The sequence below is a fragment of the Equus caballus genome, chromosome 7 (assembly GCF_041296265.1).
Source record: "Equus caballus isolate H_3958 breed thoroughbred chromosome 7, TB-T2T, whole genome shotgun sequence".
Lineage (NCBI taxonomy): Eukaryota > Metazoa > Chordata > Mammalia > Perissodactyla > Equidae > Equus > Equus caballus.
In genome coordinates this window covers 35,540,282-35,563,926 of record NC_091690.1, presented here as the reverse complement: position 1 = coordinate 35,563,926, position 23,645 = coordinate 35,540,282, and the positions used below count along the sequence as shown (strand labels likewise).

Here is a 23,645-nt window from a genome sequence, read left to right as displayed (position 1 = left end):
CAGTGCTCCCTCCATATCACTCCCATGCCTCTCTGCCCTTGAATGGGGCAATTTATAGCCATGGGAGCCAGGACATTTTATGGCTGTGGATGTGACCACAGCCAGGGACTTCCCACACTCAGGGTGAAGCACAGCTGAGAACAAATATGGGAGTGCCTGGGATAGCAGCCCATCTCCCTGCCGTCCCTCAAGGCTGTAAGAGTTGGAAGTTCATCAGTAGCACAAGGCATCTTGTTCTTATTTTCTCGGCTGGGCGGTCCTGGCAACTGCTCTTCATTTCCTGCAAGGGAATGAGTTTTTAATCTCTGAGCTCAACCTCACTTAGGATGGGGTGGGGGTTGGAGGGCAGGAAAACTGAATCCTCAAAACATAGAATCCTTTCTCCCTGTCCTGGGGCACTCTGAGGGGCTGGTGGTGTCCGGCAGCTGAAAACAAGGGGCCCTCGCTGGACAGCTGCTGGACAGAGATCCAAGAGGCCTGGAGGAACAGAGGCAGAGTGAGGCCTCTGCTCTGAGGCTGTCTGCCCAGCTCTGGGCTCATAATAAGTAGCCGGGGTCTTTCCACTCCCATTTAGGACTAGCCGGAGGTTAAAGTCATTTTCTGGGCCCCAGCCATGCCCCATATTGGATTCCATTTCAGGTAACCTCTTCTGAGAAGCCTCCTGATCCCCCATGTGTGGATTAGGTGCCCCTCCCAGGGACCCCCATAGTGCCTGGGCCGCCCCCATCCCTAGGCCTGTCAAATACGGCAGTTGGCTGCTTGCTCTTCTCCATCCACCCAGCATCCAGACTCTGATGGGGAGACATCCCTGTGAAAAAATGAGAATGGTGGGATTGGGCAGGGAGAAGTCGATCCCATCGTGGTTGCAACTGAGGCCTCTTCTGGTCCCAGGAGGCTCTCTGGAGTTGGGATTGCCCTTTGGAGTTATCCCAGGTGAGGCTAGGAGGCCAGGCCTTTCTTGGCACATCAGACGCACTCTGGGAAGAAGCACGACCTTGGCCAAGGCAGTTCCCAGTGAGGGACATGGTTTGAGCCACCAGCACTCAACGTTCTCAGTGGCTGGGGCATGGGTCTGTCAGCGTTGAAGGGGGTCCTGGGCTGAGCACCACAGTATCGCCTTAAAGATGGAGATTTTTTGGTTTCCATGCTATTATCTGACACTTACAAGGCATTCCATAAATATTTGACTGTGTAAATGAAAGATAGCATTTTGGGGGCCTTTTCTTCTCTGGGCTAAAAATTTCAGATCCTTCAAACATTTCTATGTCACATGATTTTCAGTGCTTGCATCATCCTGACTTGTGTCTGCCTTGAGTATATCCTTCTTAAAATGTGACACCTAGAACTTAGTGCAACGCTCCGGGGTGGTTTGACCCATGGAGCAGAGTTGCATTTTCACATTCTCTAGTCTATATGATGCAACCTGAGATTTTTGGCAGCTACAGAAAACACAGCCTCCTGTTGTACCTACAATTTACTAAGATTCAAAAGTTTTCTTCCCAAATATGTCCTGCTTGCTTCCCTGTCTCACCCTAATAAAACTGTGTGTGTGTGTGTGTGTGTGTGTGTGTGTGTGTGTGAGAGAGAGAGAGAGAGAGAGAGAGAGAGGGAGAAATCTAAGGGCAGGACCTTGCATTTATTCTTATGAAATTTTATCTTGGCTGGTTTGCCCTACAGGTCCAACCTACTGAGAGCTGGGTTTTCTTGATCAAGGAGTTTTCCGTTGCTCCTAGACCCAGACCCAGACCCAGCTCTGACTCTCTCTCCCAAATTGCCAGTACATACTGTGTACTCAGTGTGTGCTAGTCCTGACCTAATCACTCCACATGGATTTTGTCCCCTTTAAGCCTCATGACAACTATGAGGTAAGCACTTTTATTGGCCCCATTTTACAGGTAAAGAAACAGGATTAGAGAGATAAATTCATCTTCCCAATATTCTAAGAGTTAATAATATAGTGGAACAGGGATTTCAACCCATCTGTCTGATTCTAGCACAGGTTTTTAACTACTATCGTGGATAATCCTTATATTTTCATCCAAATCGTTCATCAGAATGATGGAAAGGAAGACTCAGGGACAATACTGTCGAGGAGATAAACGTGTAAAAGCATACGTAAGTAGGGATCTCCCTGGGTCAGAGTGAAAATTCTAACATACAAGCAAGTGATGTGAGGTGACATCATCTATCCCAACTGTTTCTTGCCACATATATCCATTTTCAAGGGACTCAGGAGCCCCATGGAAAAGAACTCAGACATCCACGTATACACCTACATCCGTCTGTAAATCTGTAAATGCAGGGAGGCAAAATGAGACTGAAAACAATCTCTCGAAGCTAATGTACTGACCAGGGCCTTTGCACATGCAGCTCCCTTTACCTGGACAGCTCTTAACACTCCTCCCAGTACCGCCACCCACCCCCCCGACCCCCCCAATATCTCTTTGCCTAGCAAACTCCTATTGATCCTTCGGTCTTGGCTTTAATATCACTCTTTCCAGAAGGTGTTCTCTGATTACCCAGGCCAGGTAGGCCTGTTGGTATATGTTCCCGGAGGACCCCGCTCATCTCCTAAATGCTTAGCACCCTTGTAGTGACTCATTTCCCTGTCTGGCTTCTGCTAGACTGTGAGTTCCATGAAGGCAGGGACCTTATCCATTATGTTTTCTACTCTAACCCGGCTCCTAGCCTGGCCCAGAGCAGGCTCTTCTTAGAAAACCAATGAAGAGATTTTGAAAACAGTAGGTGGAGGCAGAAGGAAGGAGGCAGCTCCCAAGGCTTTCGTCGGCCAGCCACCCAACACCCAGCTACTCCTTTTCTTGTGCCACCTCTCCCCAGCCCTCACCCTGCCTCACCCCCATGGCCTTGCTCGGCTGTGCTTGATGTGCACTTGAACTGGTTTTCACCATCAGCAAATGTTAATGGGAAGGGAGGGCCCCGGAGTTCAGGTCGGCACCCCCCTGGGCATGGCCCTGCCCATGGAAACGCAGCCTTGCTTCCGCTGTGGGATATCTGTGCTTTATGCCTCAAACCCTGCCAGCTTCATCCAGCTGCGACTCTCAGATATTTTTTTGTCTGCCAGAGCAAGTCTGTGTTGAGGAGGTTTTAAAATGACACTGAAATCACAGCCACTCACCGATGACTCGGAAGGGGAGAACAGGCCTTGGGGTGGGGGACGCCACGGCATTGAGAAAAAAGCTGTCCTGGGAGTTTACTGCCCAAACTCTGCATCTCCACAGTGGTTCTTCTCCGGTCACAGCACCAAACAAGGGCCACGTCTCCCGGGTTCTCCTCCGTCCCACGGAGGCAGTCCCTTGATTCCCTCCAACTAGAAAGGAACAAAAGAAGCCAGCTGCTGATTTCTACACTCACAGAATATTTAAGACTCTTGGTGACCTTATATTTGTATTGCTTTCACAGTCAATTAGTATTGACTATTTGCTATGTGACAGACATTATATTGTACGTCTTCTCCTTTATACTTAGAACTTTATCGTAGGTAGAATAAGGACCATTCTCTCCATCTTGCGAATGAGAAAACTAAAGCTCAGGGCAGTTACATGGTTTTGCCGGCAGCACGGCCGCACCAGCGTCTAGACTCCGATCTTTGTCAGGCCCTGAGCTCTCCCTGCGATGCCCAGCTGCTGGCTCCAGGATGGTACGTTCTGCTGCCCAGGCCTCGGGGCCACTGGGTGTGGGATTTCTTTCTGACGGGGATGAGACCGAGATAAGACAGACAGCAGGCAAAAGCACCACTAGGCAGAACTGATTTGAGGAGCTGGCAGTTTCTTTCCCCAGCCACGTGAAAATTTTCCAAATATGGGGAACCATCTGCTGATGATGTGAGAATTGGGCAACTTCCACTCTCATCATTAGCTTGGCAGCAATGGAAAGTGAGTCCAGAAAGAGCCCTTGTGTATCATAAAGGAAATTTAAGCCGTATGTTTCTCATTCATTTACCCTTAAGTCATCAAAATGTTGGTTTTAAAGAGGCTTTTGATGTCCAACTTGCTTTCTGGTTTTTTTTTATGGAGGAGAGAGAGAAGAAGTCACGATTCTCTAGCTGTAAATAGCCCAGTTTGGGGAAAGCTGGAGATGATCCAGTACCCCAAATACCGGAAGAATGGAGGAAGCTCCAGGCAGGGCTCCACTTGGGATCCCAGGCAGGGACCTTCATTCTCATTAAAAAAAAAAATGTACATTGAGCACTCAGTAAGTGTCAGCCTAGTAACAGATACCAGGTTAACAAATCATGATTCTCTCCCTTAAGTGTTAGCGGAAAGTGGGAAGACAGACGTCTAAATAAATTACTGCCCTGTTCTCTTATAGGTGATGCCTCTGCCCAAAGTCACCTTCGGTGGCTACAGCCCTAAGCAGCAATACCACGATGAAGAGACTGTGGCTCAGAGAGGTTGCCATGTGCGAGGTCACCTGTGCAGTGGATCCAGTCCTGGAGCTGAGATCGAATCTCGGCTGTCTTGCTCTGGAGATCATGTTCTGAACCTCTGCTGCCTTTAGAGGAGGGAGAGGGGGTGTTACCTAGGCAGGAAGAAAGCGAAAGAACTGTCCAGGTGGAGGAGACAACCCCTGGGAAGGCCCCGAGGAGGGAAGGGCATGGCCCAAGGAAGGTCAGTGTGGCAAGCACAGCAGAGGGCCCAAAGTGAGGCTGGAGAGGCTGGCGAGGGCCAGACCCTGAGGGCCTTGGTGCCAAGGCAAGGATGTGGACTCTAACCTAAGAGCAGAGGGAAACCACTGGAAGGTTGTAAAAGCTCTCCAGGTGATTCTAATATGCCTTCAGGGTTGAGAACCACTGGGGCTGAGGTGGTGGCAATTGAGGCAAAGAAAAGTGGACAGACTTGAGAAGTACCTTGGACTTCGACTTATAGGATTTGGAGTATCACACAGTAGGGAGGGACAGAGGAGGTGTTGAGAACGAAGAGGGGATAGCAAATGATGTTGACGGTGAGTCCACAGAGGAGGGGCCCAGGGATTTGTGATTTCTAGGAGGCAACTGCTATGCTGACACTCCTATTAACACCAGAGCCTCCATGTGAGCATTGAGATGAGCTGTGGCCTGAAGACTGCCCAGGCCTTGAAGTCCAGATCACTTTGGTCCTTGTAACCCAAACAACCTAGTAATTAATATGCTTGTAGTACAACATGGCAAGTGTCACCACGGAGATATAAATAAAATGCTCGGGTTGCTGAGAGACCTGAGGGACTAATCCTGCCAGGGAAAGTCAGGGAATTCTGAGGAGGCGACATTTAAGTTAGTTCTTAAAGGATCCGTAGATGTTCTCAGGTGAAGAAGAAAGGTATCCTAAGCAGGTAAGAGGGCACAGGGATGTTAAGGGCCCACTGAGTCTGGGAAAGTTCAGATGGCAGTGATGTAGGCGTGTCAGGGAGAATGACCAGCCTGAGATGGAAGCAATGGGCTGGGACCAGCTGAGAGGCATGGAGGCCAAGGGAAGGCTCTGGATTTTATCCTTGGTAGCACCCCTCTACCTGTGAAGTCTCCTCCTCACAGGACTTGGTCTCTTGCCTTTTGTTGGGAGCCTCTGAACACAAGAGATTCCTTGGAGCCAATAGGCCCTTAGAAGTTCATCTAATCCAGTCCGTGTCCTTAGAGGGCACCAGATCTTAACTGACCTGGACATCCGAGAAACCTCCCTGTGTTTGAAGCATTTTAAAGGAGATCCTACAACCTCGCTGGGCCACACGTTGGTTGCTCCACAAGCCCTGATCCTAATTCTTTTCTTTTACAGTTTCAACTTATTTGGTAGATTCTCAAAGGAATGGAAACAGTCACCATTTGCTGTAACGAAAGATCTCACATTCCTAGGCAATCACCAATGAGAAACATTTACTGGACTCTTACCCTGTGAAAGGTTCTGTGCAGATCGGAATATAAAGAATTAGAAGACATATGCTTTGGCTGCAAGTTGCTTATATCTGAGGAGTAAGGAAATGAGAACGCAAACTTGTAACACAAGGCAATATGTGCTAAGTGCCAAATACAACCTTCCTTGATTCCCACAGGCAGACTAGACTGTCTCTGCCTGTGCTCCCATTGTTCCTGGTCCCATTTCCTTCCATATAAACAGTCATCCCATGATAGTGCAGCTGTTTGTTTCCATCTGTCTCCCCAGCGGACTGAGCTCCCTATGGCAGAACTCTGTCTCTTTCTCTTCATGGGAATCCCTACTCTCCATCTCAGTATCTACTTAGGTTAGGTGCTCAAGAAACGTTTGATGGATTAATAAATGGATGGTGAAGACAACAAGTTTCTCTTAGAAGTTCAGAGGTTATGGGGATCCCTGTGGGCCAGAATGGTCAGGAAAAGTTTGGCAGAGGCAGTGGAGCACCTACCAAATGCCTCACTTGTAGTGGTGGGACATGAGAACCAAAATAATGAAGCTAGAAAGTGGTGAGTTGGGCAGGAGAAAGGTCTCCCATAGTCAAACTCCAGCTAATATTTTCCGGGTTGTAGCCAGGGCCTCTAACTTGAAACATAGTGGATTTGGGGCCAATTAAGGAGTAAATTGTTCTAATTTGTGACCCAGCGTTGAGTCACGGGGATCCTGAGTCCATCCTGGGCATTCTTCTGAGTGCTAGAGCACCAGACATTGCTCTGGTTTTTCTGGAGTTTCCTGGGATCCCCTCCACTAGAGACTGTGCCCCCTTCTGAGGCAGTCCCTTTCCCTGTTGCTCAAATTAAAACAGCTAATTTTAGACACCTCCTGATTACTCCTAGCTGGTCTCATTAGCAGAATTAAAAAGGTTAGAACCTTTAAGTGGAGAAGGAGCAACTTTCATTGATCCTGGTCTGTTTTCCATCTCCACGTTGCTGTTGATGTTGGCTGCCTTGGAGAAAAGCAAAATGAACTCTCTCCCAAGAGAGTGGACCACAGGCTGTTGGCTGAGTGCCTGAAGCAGCGGGTGAGGGGTGAAGGGACATGTCTGATGGAATATGACCACCTCTGGTGGCAGGCACGTGTTTTGCTCCTAATATATTTCAAAAGCGCATAGGCTTTCATTTTTTGATTTATATATTCATTCAGCAGTTAATGATCACTTAGTGTATGCCACGCTCTAAACTATCCTACATCCCAGGTTCTTAGGCTACAAAAGGATTTAATGAATGGTTCCTGCTAGCCAAGAACTCACTGTCAGGTGGGTGTGATGGACAAGCATAGGACTACCAACCCATATGATCCTTGTAGAGGAATGCGAAGGGTACTGTAGTAGAATAACATGAAAGATAACAACTAATCTTGGAGTGTTATGTTCCAGGTTCTGTCTAAGGATTTTACATGAATTTCCTCACTTAACTCTCACAATAACCCTGTGAGCACAGAGAAGGACCACCTAACTCAGTGGGGAGTAGGAAGCAAAGAACAGGTACAGAAGGAAGAGAGGGCATTTCAGGAAGAGGGAATGGCATGTGCAAAGTTGTTGACAGCACCATGTGCAAATGGAGTTTGGGCATCTATATACCTCTTCCTGCACTTCTTTTTCTCTGTCACAGAAGAAAAGATTCCTGCAAATGTCTTGCAGTCAGTAATACCTGTTGATTATAAAATGGATTTCAAACATCTCCAGGACATTTCTATTCTTTTGAAAACCATCGCCTGCAGTAGCTCTGGTCTCCTGCCAGATTTGCACCTTATCTACTAGATGATGGCTGGGAGTTTATTAATCCGCCCACCCCAACTGTCACCAATTCCCTCCTTCTTGCTCCTCCCCCTGCTCCCATAAATTGATCTCAGAAGTGTTCTTTACACTTTTAGTCTAGAACCTTCTAGGATCTCTCTTTTCCCTCCACTAACACAGCTCATTTCCTGATGGACTTGAGCATTAGGGCTTCTCTCATCTCTTCTCTTAGAGTCCCAGTTATTCTGGGACTATCCCTAAGCAGGATCAATGGCCAAAAGACTTCTCCAACAAATACAAGGTAAATCATCATTAGCAGCAACAGCAGCTGCAGTCAGCGTCCGTCTGTGCACGGCCCACGCTGGACACCACAGAGTTCAGTGTTTTCTTTTGTCTGACATTCTGACGTCCCAATCAGGATTTATGTGGAATCTAAACCAAAGGACTTACATGGTACCCAAATACTAGCGTAGGAAGTGAAAAAGGGAGTTGTGGAGAGAGGGGAACTGCCAGCACAATGTGGGTCACAGGGAAGATACTTCTAGAACAACTGAGAAAAGTGACCCTGGAGAGACAGCAAAGCTACAAATAGTGGTTTTTCCAACCCCAAGACAGATGGCCCGAGAGTCTGGGCACGTCTCACCATCACGGCCACTTTTCAAGAATTTGAACCTCCTTCTTGGGTTCAAGGCCAAGGAAACATGGCTCTCTCCCTCTCTTTTGCATACCCTTTGTCCTAAATCATAGAAAGAGAAGTTCCAAGCACCGGCCTGAGACAAGGGAGTCAGGGAGCCTGGCCTCAGGGGGGAAAGGATGGTGCCTCGCAAGAAAGCCAGGTTTCCTCCTGCCTTGTGTCTTGGCTCCGTATAACGATGCTCTCCAGAGCACTTGAGGCCTAGAGTCTTGTTTAATGGGAACAAGAGACTTGTAAATCTCAAATCCAGACTCCCTTGGAAGCTCCTGGCTCCGCTCTTGCCTCCTGGGCTCCCTGCCATGGGGAGCGTCTCCCAATCTGCTCTCCTCCTCTCCCAACAGACTTCACACAGTGACTTTTGGCTCTAATGGGGCAGCCTCTACCCGCCTGGCTGGAGGCCTTGGGCCTGCTCTGGTTACGATGGATGAGCATCTTTGGGCTGAACTGTAGCCCTCAAGTCCTTCTGAAACTTGGGTTTGCTGGATCCAGAGATGCTGACCCAGCACTTTGGGGAAGGTCTGATAGACTAGGTTTTGGAGAGGTCCCAGACAGCCATCAGTCCAACTAGTGGGGGTGAAGAGAGGAGGAAAACCAGGAAAAGTTTAGATGAAATCTACCTACACATACCTTTCCTTTAAGTGGAGGCCCCAGCATCCAGGTCCATCCCTTCCTTCTGTGGCCCATCCTAGGGTGCTGATCCCTACCAGCTCCAGCCAGCTGTCTGGGCGTCTTTCTTCCACTCTGATGAGGGGGCTCCTGGCCCCTCCCTTCCCCTCATCCTTTTCCAGTCAACCTTGTCCTTCATCTAGAGGTCATGAGCAGAGACCTCCAGGTGCAGCCTGTGCTGGGATAAGAGGAGTCAATCCCACGCTGTCAGGCAGATCTGTCAAGAGGGCTTTAGGGTTTGTAATTAGGAGGGCCAGCTGGGCTCCTTCTTTGTCTCCCCCTGCCCGTCCCCCTCAGCCCAGCTTGTAACTTGACTTCTTAAGATAGAACCAAAAATAAAAAAGAAAGAAGAGCTGCTAACCCTCACCTCCTTTCCATGTTCTAAAAATAACCTTGTGCAAGGTCTTACTTCTTTCTTCTTGAATCTTGATGTCTTGGGTCCTTAAGTACCCTTGGGATTTGCAGGAGAGTTTCTGATGGAGGAAACTGATTCCCGGGAGTTGTCGAGGCGGGAAGTTTGTTCCTTTGTGTTGCAGCGGGTTGGCTGTGGGGCTGGGGCTGGGACCCAGGCTGTTCCATGCTCCAGCCTCGATTGGAGCTAACAGGGTGGACATAACCCGAGGGCACCAGCAGCCCTGCGTGCTGGTCAGGCTCAGGCCCTAACTCGCAGGTGGCCTTGGACCAGATTTTTCTCCTCTCTGTAATTTCCCGTTTCACAGAGAGAAGAATACTTCTCCTTTCGAAGGGTCTCCAGATAAGTGACTGCCGGAGAAGGAGTGATTATTCCTAGGAGCAATTTGTCTCAGAGGTGAAGGGGTCTTCGAAGGATTTAGTGATGGAGCTAGACTGTAGTGTTTTGATTTAATCATGGCAATGCCCAGGAAAGGCTGTTGGTCTAGGGGTGAGAGCTGCTGACTGGAGAACGCTGCTGTGACATGGATGAACAGGATGTGACAGAGTTCATGGCAGGTCCAAGGCTTGTTCTGGAAGATTCATTTCCTCTCTCAGGCCAATTCAGAGAAAACCAGAATTTGTGGGCACAGAGTTCTAGCCTCTCTGGGACCCTATTCTCAGCTCTGTCTCCCTCTGCCTGCAGCTCTGTCAGCACCTCGTGGGTCTCACTGTCTCTGAGTCTCACTCTCTCTGTGGGAACCTCCCCCTTTGGGACCCAATTACTGAAACCTCCAGGAAAGTTTAATTGAATATTTGTATTGAAAACAGGAGCCAGGGCCCACTGCCCTGATTAGAGAAAGCCGGGGACAAGAGGAGAGCTGTGTTTCGCTTTTCATTCCAGATTAGGGACCTTTAATTGGGCTGGGAGCCAAGAGTGGGGCTGGGGGATAATGAGTCTGAAGTTCGTTTTCTCCCCAGGCTGCCCCTCCCTGTTTCCACTCTGCCTGAAGGCAGGATGAGAGCAACTACCTGCAGTCCACTGGGCACTCTGAACTCTGGCTCTCGGGCTGGGGACACCTTGCAGTTATGCCCAGCAGTAGGGTTCAGTGTGCAGGTCCGTATGTGTGTGCAAGTCACATGGCCAGGGCTTGGTCCTGAGCACCTCCATGGAAGCCCCTTGGCCAAGTGTGTGTGTGCCTCTGGGCATGTGAGAAAGATGCCATTGTCAGGACCTCAGTGACAGTGGAGCCCACCTGCCAGGTGGCTAAGCCTGCCTCGTAGGTGTGTGATTTATTGAGGCCTGAGAAATGCCATCCATCTCTCTCTCCCTGGAAGGCAGGAGATGCCATTCTGGTGAGCCATTCTTCATCTCCACCTTCTTCACGGCAAGGCTCTGCAGTGTCTCAGCCTGGAGCAGCCTTGGAAGAGTTGGCCTGGGAGCAGGGAATTGACCGGGCTCTGACTTTGTCTGAGAGTGAAAGCTGTAACGAATCTGAATCCTCGTGTCCCCTGTCCCTGCCCATTGCCCTGAGACCCCTGTGGACATTGTTGCTTATTATCTGGGCAGATTCAAGAGAGGCCCCTGTCTCCAGGAGTCCGGGTGCCTTGCCCTGGGTCACAGAAAGTGGGGGCCTGCTGGCTGTCAGGTGCGCTCTCGTGCAGGGTCTCGCCCCAGGTGACAGGGACTACTGGCCATGATTTTATAGGCAAGGACAATTAGGTCGCATAAGTCATGTGCTTAAGGCCACACAGCCCAGGTTCACTCCAAAGCCTATGCTTCCCCATAAGGAGAAGCAGAATCAAGGGGTGAGGGGCGGGGCTTTCAGACAAGGCTGGAGACAGGAAATTTGCTTCTTCTACCTTTGTTTCTGAAGAAAAATTGTAAGAAAGACATGAAATTCCTGGCATTGGGCTGGCCCGGTGGCACAGTAGTTAAGTGCGTACGTTCCACTTCTGCAGCACAGGGTTTGCCGGTTTGGATCCTGGGTGCGGACATGGCACCACTTGGCAAAAGCCATGCTGTGGCAGGTGTCCCACGTATAAAAAAGTAGAGGAAGATGGGCACGGATATTAGTTCAGGGCCAGTCTTCCTCAGCAAAAAGAGGAGGATTGGCAGCAGATGTTAGCTCAGGGCTAATCTTCCTCAAACAAAACAAAACAACAAAATTCCTGGCGCTGACTCATGGTCACTAGCAGTGTGATGAGGGGCCTCTGACTCCTCCTCTCCCGTCACCGTCCGATGCCTGGCCTCACTGAGAGCTCGGGTCCTCACTGAGCACCTGCTACGTCAGGCCTATTCGCAGTGCTCCACATGCGTAACACAGTCAGCCCTTGCTGCAGCCACAGGGACGGGTTCCTCACCCAATTTTAAGAGGGAAGCTGAAGCAAGGAGATGCTGAGTAACTTGTTCATTCACTCAGGGAGCCGGGGTCTGCCTCCAGGGTCCTGGCACCAACCACTTAGCCATACAGCCCTGAGGGGAATGCTTCCACCAGCTCCATTGTCACCTCTCTAAGGGGTCTATGCTATGGTTGGAGGGAGGAGGGTCACTATTCTCTGGTCCCCAGAGGGCAGCATCATTTCCCTTAGCTACCAGCAGCCCAGAGATCAAGAGAGACAAGCTTAGCCCTGCTCTGGACAGGGAGGTACCCTCCTCCCTGTGCAGCCCTCTGGGCCTAGGAGCACCAGGGTGACTGGGTGGCTAGGATTCCAGGGCTGTGGGCTTCCTCAGTACATCACTGAGGGGCCGAGTTTGGCCCATCTTACAGCAGCCCCAGGGTGCAGGGCATTTGCTGTGGCCCTGGGGACAGCAGGGTGTGGAAGGGGCAGGAGATGGGCAGTTCCTGTGTGCTGACCTGACCTCGCGTGGAGGTGACCACACACTGAGGCACCAGAGTACATCACATGGGGTTCCTTTGCCTGACAAATGACCTAACTGAATCTGAGCCCAATGGCCTCTGTTCCTAAACTCTATCCCTCTGTGTGGTTACAAGTGAGTGGGATGAGGGATGTTCAAGAGAACCCAAGGTCCCGAAGGACTGGGAAATGGAGGAGGAGACTGAATAACGGACCCAGGAGTTGGGGCCCCACCTGGGTTGCTCCCCATTCCTGGACTATGCAGTCCTTGCTCTCCCAGACCAGCCGAGCAAGCTTAAAACCCACTACCGAGGCCAAGTGGAGCTGGGTGGATGCTGGGGCTGGCTCCCTTTGCAGTAAACAGTAGTAGGAAAATGCAGCTGTTTGTGTATAAACTAAAGCTTGTTATGGTCCTGGAAGCTTCCGACGCGGGGCCACAGGCTAGGAGCAGAGAACACCGTAGGGAGAAAAATCGTGTGTGAGCTGTGACTGCTGCCCCTCTCGCCCTCCTCCACTCTCTGGACCTGCCCTGCTGCCCTCCCCTCACCCCTGCCAGAGCCCAAACACAACCCAGCTGCAGGAAGACCGGCTTTTCATTATGTTCTCTCTGCTCCTGCACAAACAGAGCAGGTCTTTAGGGGCCCGGAGCGGGTGAGAGGCCAGCAAGCTGGGCTTTGGCTTTTCTTAGGACACTGTGAAAACGTGCCTGACGAGAGGCCTAGATGTGGGGCAGAGCTCAGGATGGCCTTCCAGACCCAAGCTATGGACAGAGATACCTGGAGCGGGCCCCTACCCTGAGGGCGAGGTAGGGCAGAAGAGAGGGAAGCTCTCGCCCTCTGCAGGGTGGGGAAGACTGTGGGGGCAGCCCTGGGGAGACAAGATTGGGGACCAGAGCCACTGAGGAAGGCGGCAGTGGGGATGGGGGCCTTCGATGCATTTTGGCTAACTGGTTATGTAAATGACATGCAAATTAGCCCTTTATTGTGTTTTAGTCAATAGCCAGGCATTTTTTATCTTTGACTGGCAGCTTTGGTCTCCATAGGTCCCAGCAGGTCACCAGGTTGGAGGGGGGCTGTCAGTCTCAGAAGGAGGAGGATGAGAGGGAAGGAATCATTACTTTCCTCTGCCCGGTAGCTGTCACACCGAAGGGGCTGCGAGGGGGGACTGGCGGCAGATCGACCCTGGGATTCCTCCCGCAGGGCCTCTGATGGCAGCGCTGATATTCACAGGCTGGGTGCGGTGGGGGCTGGTGGAGGGCAGCTGTGCTGGGCCTGATGGATGGGGCGCTGGCAGCAGCTCAGCCACCCTGCTGGGGATGGGGCTCAGGCTCTCAGAGCAAGGTCAGGCTCAGGGCGGAGGGAGCTCATGGTAGCAAAACCAGGAGCTCCCTGGTTGCTGCTGGGGGGCGGTTAAGAGGGGCTGGTGATGGTGATGCGGGGTCGGTGAGCCGAGGAGTCGAAAGAAAGATTTCTTGGACTCTCAAGATCTGGCAATAGTGCTCTTTTATTTAGAGAATAGTGTGGAATAGCATGGGGACAGGACCCATGGGCAGTCAGAGCTCCTGCTGCTGCCGCTTCTGCTGCCCCCGCTGGCATGGGGACAGGACCCATTGGCAGGCAGAGCTGGTGTGTGGGGACAGGACCCACGGGCAGTCAGAGCTCCTGCTGCTGCCCTGAGTTGAGGGTTAGGGCTAATTTTATAAGGCATGGGTACGTGACTTATTTTTACTGGAAAAAAGAAAAGATGATGTAAAAAGTCATTAAATGATTTCAGTGCAGATGGGGTCTGGTTATTGTGCGGTCATATAACTTTAGATACGAATCTGGCCATATAGATCGGCATGTAGGTGAGGATGCCCTGGGCTTCTCTCCCTGGGGCAGTCCTAATTCATACCATAAAAAAAAAGTCCACTGGGTCGTACAGTTTGGCATGTAGGCCAGGTCACCTTGGGCTTCTCTAGCTGGGGCAGCCTTAATCCACATCACTGGGAGGTGGGTATCAGCATGTTCCCAGTTGAGAAGCTATGGGGGAGGGAGAAAGAACAGGTCCCTTGTGGGGATCGGACTAAGTTACACTCTAGGGGAACATGCCCAGAAGACCATCTTGAGTTGTGTTTCTAGTCTTCCAAAAGCACTAAGATGCCTGTATTTGTGTGGGTCTCAGGGTGTCCATGTTAGGGAGGGACGGGGTCCAAATGCAGTATGCAGGCAAAGCAGCTATTTCTTTTCTTGTCAGCATCCTCTGTCCTACCCCAGGCAGACTGACAGACACACACACAAACACTTTCCTTTCAAAAAAAGAAGGAAACCTGGTTTCCAAGGAAACCTGGCAACTAACACAACCAAAGTGTCTGAATTTACATTCTTGAATGTAAATAATGTCTCTCCTCCCACCCATTTCTCCAATGTCCCAAAATGCAGTGCTTGAACCCTCCTGCTTAGTCCCAGGATGTCCACCCTCTCCAGCACAAGCTCCACCTCCACCCCTTTATGTCTGAGAATTGCAGGGTGGGAGTGGTTGAGGGCAGTCCTGCCTGTTTCTGCCTCAAGGTTGCAAAACTGGGTCCCAGTTGCCTGTACTCTGAGCAGAGGCTGTCCCGATGTCAGGGGAGGGGCCAGCCCCGGAGGAAATCTGCATGTGTCTGAGTCGGAGGGAGTGGGGAAGTGAGTGGTAGGTGGTTTGGGACTTTGAGGGAACCCAGGAAGTAACTGTCACTGTCTCCTCCCTTTCCAACCCGTTCTACAACCTGTGTCATTGTGTGAGCATCATTTCCCAGAAAGCCCCTCGAGTGGCCTGGAATCCTGGGGATTTGCCAGGAATCTTGCTTCATCAAGGTGAATGCTCTCCAGGACAGTTTGGGGCTGAAGCACCAGTGCTGGGGTGGAGGCCAGCAGACAGCTGTCAAACCGGCTGCCTCCTCACCTCATAAATTCCCCTGCCATTTCCCCGGGATACCTTGAGTTTGACCTCAGTGCAGGGAGTAAAGTCCTTTCTTTGTCTCCTAATAAACAGCTCAGCCACTGCCGGCCTCCGGCTGCTCTGCGCCCCGTCCGCCCCACCCCCACTCACCCTAGAGGCTCTTTCTCCCCATGAAGTCTCATTAACTGGAGGCTTGGGGCCTAGGCAGGGCTCTTGCAGGCCACCTCTTTCCTTATTAGCACAATCATTTCTACCTGGTGTGATGGCCTTAGCTTCTGGAGGCCTGTCTGCACAGAGGTCCCTCGAGGCCCCTGGAAAACACTGCCGAGCCTGCAGAGCGGCCAGGGCATCTGTCCCCTGCCGTGATAGCGTCAAGTGGCTGTGGGTGTGCGGGATTAGCTTGGTCTTCTCAGGGCCCACGGGAAGGCAGCTACTGCTGGATCAGATGTGCTCACGCCTCCACCCTGAGGCCCTCTCGGCTGCTTTGAGAAGAGATGCTTTTCCTCATGGTGTTGCCCACAGGACACCTGTAAATTCAGGTTGCCCAGAGTGTATTTTTCTGTGTACATGGGTTCTGTTCCTTGGCACAGCTCTCTCTCTCCATAAAATTTAGTACAAAACCTGAGCCAGAGGAGAAAAATCTCAGGAGGAAACTTGGTATGCCCTTTGCAGGTGGATTTCTCCCTGGGCGTCTGAGTGGAGACTGGATTTTAGGCTCTTCTCTGGGCAGAACCCCCACCCCCACCCCATAGACTTCAGTCTGCAAAATCCAAAGTGCTCTCCACTTTCTCTTTCTAGAGACAATGGTGTAATGATTAAGAGTCAAAGATTTGCCATCGGACAGGCCTTGGTTCAAATCCTGGTGCTGCCACGTACTAGCTGGGTGACCGGACAATGTTTCTGAACCTCTCTGAGCCTCAGTTTCTATGTCTGGAAAGTGGGGGTGATGAAAGTAACACTGACCGTAAGGTTCCTGTGCGCGACAAGAGGGAATGTGCGAAATGCTCAGGATGGGAGCACTGTGCCAAGGACGACCGCTCATGTGCACCTAGCGACGGAGAGACGACTTTGCTGTTCTACCTGGGGCTGGAATTAGGTACTTTCCCCTCTTGCGCTCTTGCAGGAAGTCACAGAACAGCCCAGTTTGTTTCCGTGGGAAAGGTATTCGTCTGTCTGAAGGAGACACGCAGGGAGCAAGTCTGGGAGGATCCACAGGGCCGTGGGACCGGGAAGGGCACTCGGTGGCCGGCCCTGTGTCGGGGAGGACTTTTCATCACATGTCCTTTGGACTCCTTTGTCCACGTCTACATCACATAAAACCAATTTTAAAAAATTAATAAAATTAAAAATTTAAGTGTTAGAAAAATGAAAAAGGTGACCCGCTGGGAGAGAAATTCCTCAAGCTTTCTTTTTTTTTTTCTGCTTTATTTCCCCAAACCGCCCCCCCCCCACCCCGTATACAGTTGTATATCTTAGTTGCAGGTCCTTCTAGTTGTGGGATATGGGACGCCGCCTCAACGTGGCCTGACGAGCGGTGCCGTGTCGCGCCCAGGATCGGAACCCTGGGCCGCTGCAGCGGAGCGCGTGAACTTAACCACTCGGCCACAGAGCCGGCCCCCCTCAAGCTTTCTTAATTCCTGAACCTCAAGGCATTTGGCTATCAGAGTTAGGCAAAGGGCCAGTTTTGAAGGGTTCTTAAGAGGAGAAAAGATGTAGAGACCAGTGGGCACAGGGTCCAAGGCCGTGGCAGGTTGTGTGTAAGTGTTTGGAGTAGTTTCCTCGGAGGATTATTTTTTGCCCAGTGTCTTGTCCCAGCGGCTCTCTGAGAGGGGGACACAGACGCCCAACATCTGTGTGTTGTGAGCACTGCTCTGTGTTGGGGTGAGACAGGAAGAGGCAGCCGCTGCCTCAGGAGGCCACCTCAGTGAGCCCTCTCCACTGCAGGCCTTCCCCATCTGTTGAAAGTCTGTCTTTTCTTCCAGGCTTAGCTCAAATTCTACCCCTTTGTGAAGGCCTCCCTGTTCCAGGTGAGAACTCATCCCACCGTCCTTTCACCTATTTTTGCTCATTCCTGTTTTCCCATTCTTTCCTCCATCATGTTTTATGTTACTCTTAGTCATTTGGATGCTTGTCCCCACTATCAACCTTGAGACCCTAGAGGACATAGACTATGCTCACACTAGTTCTAGAGTTCCTAGCCTGGGGCCCCAAACATATCAGCTTTCCATCAATGCTTGTGAATGCAGAGAGAGTGAGGCGCTTTAGGCCTCATGACCTCCCAGACAGGCCCCTGATATGTCCTGATTCTTTGAACCTTAGTTTCCCATCTGTAAACTGCAGATTGCAATAGTGGAACCCACCTGTGAGAGATCTGCTAGGTTGTGCTAGCTGTTCTCAGGTGCACTTTTGGCCCATCCACCTTAGGTGATGGATGCCCAATAAATTTGGGCAGTGCTAGTTCTCACTATGAGACTGCAGGTGTCCTCAGACTTCCTGTCAGCTCTACTGCATACAGATTTTGCTGTCTTTCCATTCCCCACAAGGCTTCTTGATGTCGCAGTTCATAAGCTTAGCTGGCATTAGGCTGGGCCTAACCTTAGGGCCCACGACTCCCAGACACAGGGTAGGTACCCCAAAGAATCAGCCCTCGGCCCCCTTACCCATCACTCCCCAGCAGGGCTCCAAGGCAAAGCTTCCTGCCTCTGCCAGCCTGCTGCGGGCGTCAGGGCCAGTGCTCAGAGGTGCAGCACCAAGGGGCCCATCTAGAGAACACACTTGTGAGCAGGTGATTGCCACTCTGAAATGCCACCCTCACGTCTCCCTTTCCAACCTTTCACTTCCCACTTTATGCTTTTCCTCCATTCTTGCTTCCTCTTCTCCAAACCATCCGCTGGCTTCAATCTTCAGATGCGGAAGAGACAGGCAGCAGGAATTTGTGTGTATGAGAGGAGTTGGGTGGGCATGGAAGGAACATCCATTTCTTTTGCTGATCACCTATCTTTGGCACATTTTCTGGTCCAGCTCCCAGTAGGAGCTCATGCCGAGTCAGAAGAGACTCCTTTTATACCATCACTCATTCCTTCCTGGTCCTCCTAGCTCTGTCCCTAAGGGGCCCACTGGAGTAAAGTCTTTCCCAGGTTCTTCTGTAAGCAGAACATTTCTGTGTAATGGATAACAGGGCCTTAAATTTCATGTCTACAGAATCCATTAATCATACCTGAAATGAGATCCTCAGGCTTTACCTCAAAAAGAGGACATCTTCTCCCAAAGTATAGGGGGATGTCAGGCATCTTGGGGTTGGGGACATGCAGTACACTGTCACTGAGGTGGGACTAGGACCCTCATGGGGCTTTGTCTTTCCTTTCCCAATGACAGAACAAACACTCCAATCTCCCAGGGTAGTTGAGACCCAGGGCAGAAGCTGCAGCCTCTGGTAATGGTGCTGCCCCTGCACCCACTGCCCTGCCCTGCCCTTCCAGTAATCTGCTTCCATTTGCCTCTTCTGTATCTGGTCCACAATCCTCAGCCCTAGTGGAAGCACCTTCAGATTTATATGGTGCTATTTACTGGCCCTCTGCCAATTAGTGACACTTTGAAATTCCCTTATATGACGCACTGCTGCTCTGACAATAAACAAGTCATTAGCTGGGTCGGAGGGCAGCTTCCAGCTGGTTTTGATTCATTGTTTCTGAACCGGCTCAAGAGGCTCATTAAGATGCAGGGTCCCCAGTTCAAGGCTCAGGAAACCCCTAAAGCTGGGGCCAGATGGAGCTTCTGTACACTCAGGCACCGGGTCCCTGCGTCATCTGCCCTCTGATCCCCCATAAAGCTCATCACTCCCCACTGGAGGGGATATTATTTGCCACCACCACCTCTGCCCCCCTTTCCTAAGACACAGACATAGGACGAAGGCCTCAGCAGAGATTGGACTTGGAGGAACAGCAGGGTACAGAGAAAGGAGGTTAGGTGGAAAGAAGAGGCAGGGGAGAGAGAGAAATTCCAGTGGGTGATTGAGGGTGGGGAAAATCTGGGGGATACCTGGATGAGAGCCTGACCACTTTATCCAGGTGGTGTTCTTACCTTGAAGCTACAAAGGCTGCCGGACCTGGAAGGGATCTTGGAGATTGCCCAGGCCACTCTGCCGCCTCTGTTTTACAGATGCAGAATCTGATGCCCCAGAAAGATGAAGTGACTTTTCCAAGTTCGCTCAGCTCATAAGTGTCAGAGATCAGACTAGAACCAGGTCTAAATCTCTACCTATGACCTTCACTACCTCCTAGGAAAGAACCAGTAACTTGGAAGAGAGGAGGGGAATGTCCAGTGCTTACTTCTTCATCCTGCCTCCTCTGATCGCCTCTGAAGCCCCGTGGCTTATGTATTCTGCAGGGATGAAAGGGTCATGTATGGGTGTCTAAGGTTTTTGTATGTTTGAGTGGATAAGTAAGGAGCCTTGTGACAGAGCCCTGTGCTAGGCACTACAGGAGAAACAAAGATGAATTAGACAGGCTTTTCAAGAAGTACCTGATCTATTTGCAAAAACTCATGAATTAGAATGCAAAGCACAATGAAAAAGTCACCAGTAGGTAAACGTGGTGCTTAAAGTCTGAATGATAAGTTCCCCAACCTGAAGCCATGATGATGGTGCCACAGGGGATGTCAGAGTGGATGCAGCCCTAGGAGCTAGGGACTATGGTTTTGATGCTGACATGGGGGCAGGTGACATGATCCCTAGTTCATAAGAGGCAGACAGCTAAAATTGAGACCTCTGCAAAAGCTAGGACACTGTAAGGGATGCATCCTCAGAGAAATCCGGACTAGAAAAGCATCACTCACAGTCTTAGGGTACTGAGAATAAAGCTTGTCCTTACTGGGGCTCTGAGTAGAAAAAAAGTCTCCAGTGAGAAATAGAAACTCCAGGCTCAAACCATATGTGACTACAGTGTCTGAATTTCCACTGTTGGAATTCCCAAGCTGAGAAATTAATGTAAAAATAGGTTCCAGACCAGTAAAACTCATCAGGCTTCAAGAGAAGGAAGTGCAAGACTATTCTGGAAGAATGTGCCCCAGAGCAGCAGCATTCTCACAGCAAAATGTAATCTCCCTTGAAGTTGTACTAACAATAAAAAAATTACAAACCACATGAGGAAACGATATGCCGTTAGGGAAAGTCAGCAAACATATCAAACTAGCTTAGCATTCAAATAACATAAAATAATATAACAATCTGAAAGAAACTTTAAAACAACTGTGTTTAAAATGATTAAAAAGATGAAAAAGGAATACAAACCATAAAGAAAAGATAGCATATTTTGAAAGACAATAGGCAAATTTTTAAAAAGAACCAAATAGAACTTTCTAGAAATGCAAAAAGATAGTCATTGAAATAAAAGCTGAAGAGATGTGTCAAAGAGCAGATTAGACAAAGCTGAACAGAGAATTAGTGAACTGAAAGACAGATCAGAGGAAATTATCCCAAATGCACACCGAAGGATAAAGAGAGAGAAAAGATGTAAGAGAAACTAAAAGGCATAGAGTACAGGAAAGGGCCCAAACTACCCCTACCCGGGGTTCCAGAAGGAGAATAGAGAGGATGGGGGAATAGCAATATTCAATTTTCCAGAGTTGGTGGAAGACATTCATCCTCAGACTGAAGAAATATTAGGAGTTCTGAGGAAGACACATAAAAATAAACCCACACTCAGATATGTTAAAGAGAATTCGAAGAACCACAACCAGTGTATTGAGGGACTAAAGAGAAAGGAGGGGTTAATTTTTCCCAGGAATGCCTGGGAAATTTCATGGATTTCTGAGGCTCAAAGGCCAAGGGGAACTTTAAGAGGCAGAGAATGTGGTGAGGCTGGTGAGAAGATCTAGGAAACTGTGGTTAAATATGAGGCTCCAGCCTGTCTGACTAGTTTCTGAGTAGATTTTTAATTCAATTTGTTTTGAATTAAGTTACCTAGACTCTGGATACCTCTCTGTTAACTGAAGATTTTAGGGGACCCCCCCCGGTCTGTGCCTTCACTCATACCTAGTCTTTGCTCCTCCTGTTTGGGTCCCCAGCTTTGTCTCTGAGATCCACCACAGCTCCACAGCCCTGGGAGGAACAGGTCAGCCCCACTCATCTTCCTGAGACCGCTGATGACCTTATTGCCCTCTGATGCCTCCCCATCCTTTGGGGGCGGAGTTGAAATTGACTATCCAACCTTCCTTCTGTCTGCTTGGAGTCCTTTGGGGCAAAGAAAGCCCCTACTCTGAAGTGGACAATAGGGGCTTGCCCTGCTGCATCTGTGTCTTGTTAGCAGTGCCAGTGGCTTCGGAGGAACAGAAAAACCTGGCCATGGTAATTGGCTCATGAAAGCTGCCTGTTGCTAGAGGGGGAGGGAGGGACTGGAGAGGAAGGCGAGAGGGTTTAATGGGAAGCAAATGCCTAGAAGAGCCTTGTGCGGCTCCCCCATTCACGGCCATTAGCATTCCTCAGACACCTGCAGGCACTTGGCTCTGGCTGGGGATGGGATGTGCTGGCTCCTCCCTGCTGGTGCACAGAACAGAAAGATGAAGTTTGGTTCCAATTAAGGGGGCAGGGAGCAGGGGTGGATATGAGGAGGGAGACCCCTTTCTTGTATCTTTTGAGAGCATGTGGTTTTATTTGGCAGTTGTCAAATTCTCCTCCACCTCATGGTTGTTTATGATGTCAGGCAAAGAGCACTGGGCTTTGGGATGAGATGAAGCAGGGTCTAAATGCCAGATGACCCCTGTCCTGGTTTTGTGACCATAGAAAAATTACGGAAGCTCTGTGGTCCTCGGCCTCCTCCTCTGTAAGAATAATGAGAGAATAAGATCTGCCAAAGGGTTACAGTGAGAGCAAACAAGGCAGACCATGTGAAGGTGCCTAGCAGTGTGCTTATTATGAGATGGATGCTCAAAAAAATAATTTCCTTTATCCCTGAACTGTAAATATCTGTAGGAGAAGAATGGAGTCTTATTCATCTTTGTAATCCCCGAGGTACCTAATGCAGTGCCAGGCACACAAAGTAGACTGCTGAGTAAATGAGGGAGTAAATAACCTATACACTGAGCTCCCCCCACCCCTCACACCAGTACAGGTCACAGGTCAGCTCAGAAGCCTGAGCTGCTGGGAAGGAAAAGACTTGAGTCCCTGAAGAGTCATTAAAATGAGCGCTGTGGCAAGATGTTCACCAACCAGTAAAAAGGTAGTATTTCCCTGAGGCCACTTGAAGAGCTTACTCCATCTGAACACTGAGAGACTCTAGGTCCCCTTGCAGGGAGGGAAATGTGGCTGGGAAGAAGGAGACCTCCCTGGTAGAGGGACCCAATCTGGCCCAGGGAAGGACGCTGTCTTTCCCCTACTGTTCCCACCCCGTGCACGCCGAGATCGGGGAAGGGCAGGCTTGCCTGAGGCTGGAGGAGGGTGAAATGGTCTCTGGGGTTGGCTCTCCTCCAGCGTGAAGGCCCCTCTGGCTCGGGCTCCTGCCCACCTGCTCTCCAGCTGCTGCTGGTGGAGCCCTGGTCGACTGCGGCATCTCCCGTGCATCTCTAATTGGACGTCTCAGTGCCAAACATCTGTAGAGTAGATCTACTGGCCGTTTATTTTCTGTTTGTCTTGGGTGTGACACAATCTCCTTTCTTCACTTTAATGACTCTTCTTTTTATTATTATTGTCTCAACTGCTCTGTTTATTTGCTTTCCCCAGCCCCAACCAATTTCCCTCTCTTCTCCCACATCGGTCGGCCCATGCCAGCCCTCCCTGCTTCCCTTCCTCTCCGACGCAGGCTGTCTCCTCTGGCATCCCGGGGCTGCTCTCCCTGCTGGGAACCTCACTCAAACCAGATGTAGCTTCCTCCTCCTCTTCCTCCTCCTTCCCTTATTTGCCAAGGGCTGCAGGGGGCAGTAGGGGAGGAGAGGCTCTCCACCCACATCCTGCTCTCCCCGCTCTGCTTCCCTGCCCAGCTCTGCAGCCCACGCCAAGGAAGGGCGGGAGAGCAGTGCATGACAGGACGTCTTTTTAGCGCCAACAGTGAGGGGTGGTGGGCGATGCTGGCCAGGAGTCTTACCCCTAGGAGCTTAGCCAGCAGGGGGCCTTGGTCCCCTCTGCAACGGAGCTGCGCTGGAAGGGTTTGGGCCTAATCCACGATATTAAACATCCCAAAGTGTTTGACCCTGAGTTATAGCAAGGCCTGTCTGCCTAAATATTGCCCACTTAGCAATATCTTACAACTGGTTAGTATTTATGGGCTAGGAAAGTGCTTTATATCTACTGTCTCAGCCACCCTCTCCACAGCCCTGGGACACAGGGTTATCAGCTCCTCATGACAGAGGTGGCTCAAGCTCCAGCATCACTCAGCTGATAAAGGCCAAGTGAAGATTTGAACCCAAGTCTGGTCTCATGTGAAGAATGGCTGATTAGCTTATAAATTGGGCCTACCCATCTCCACCTAGCCCT

The 23,645-nt window shown here is 50.4% G+C and overlaps 1 long non-coding RNA gene across 2 annotated transcripts in view; it reads left to right on the top strand.

Moving 5' to 3' along the window:
* LOC111774249 (uncharacterized) overlaps positions 1–23,645 on the top strand; it is a 73,624-nt gene that overhangs the window by 12,067 nt on the left and 37,912 nt on the right. The gene's annotated exons all lie outside the window — the stretch shown is intronic.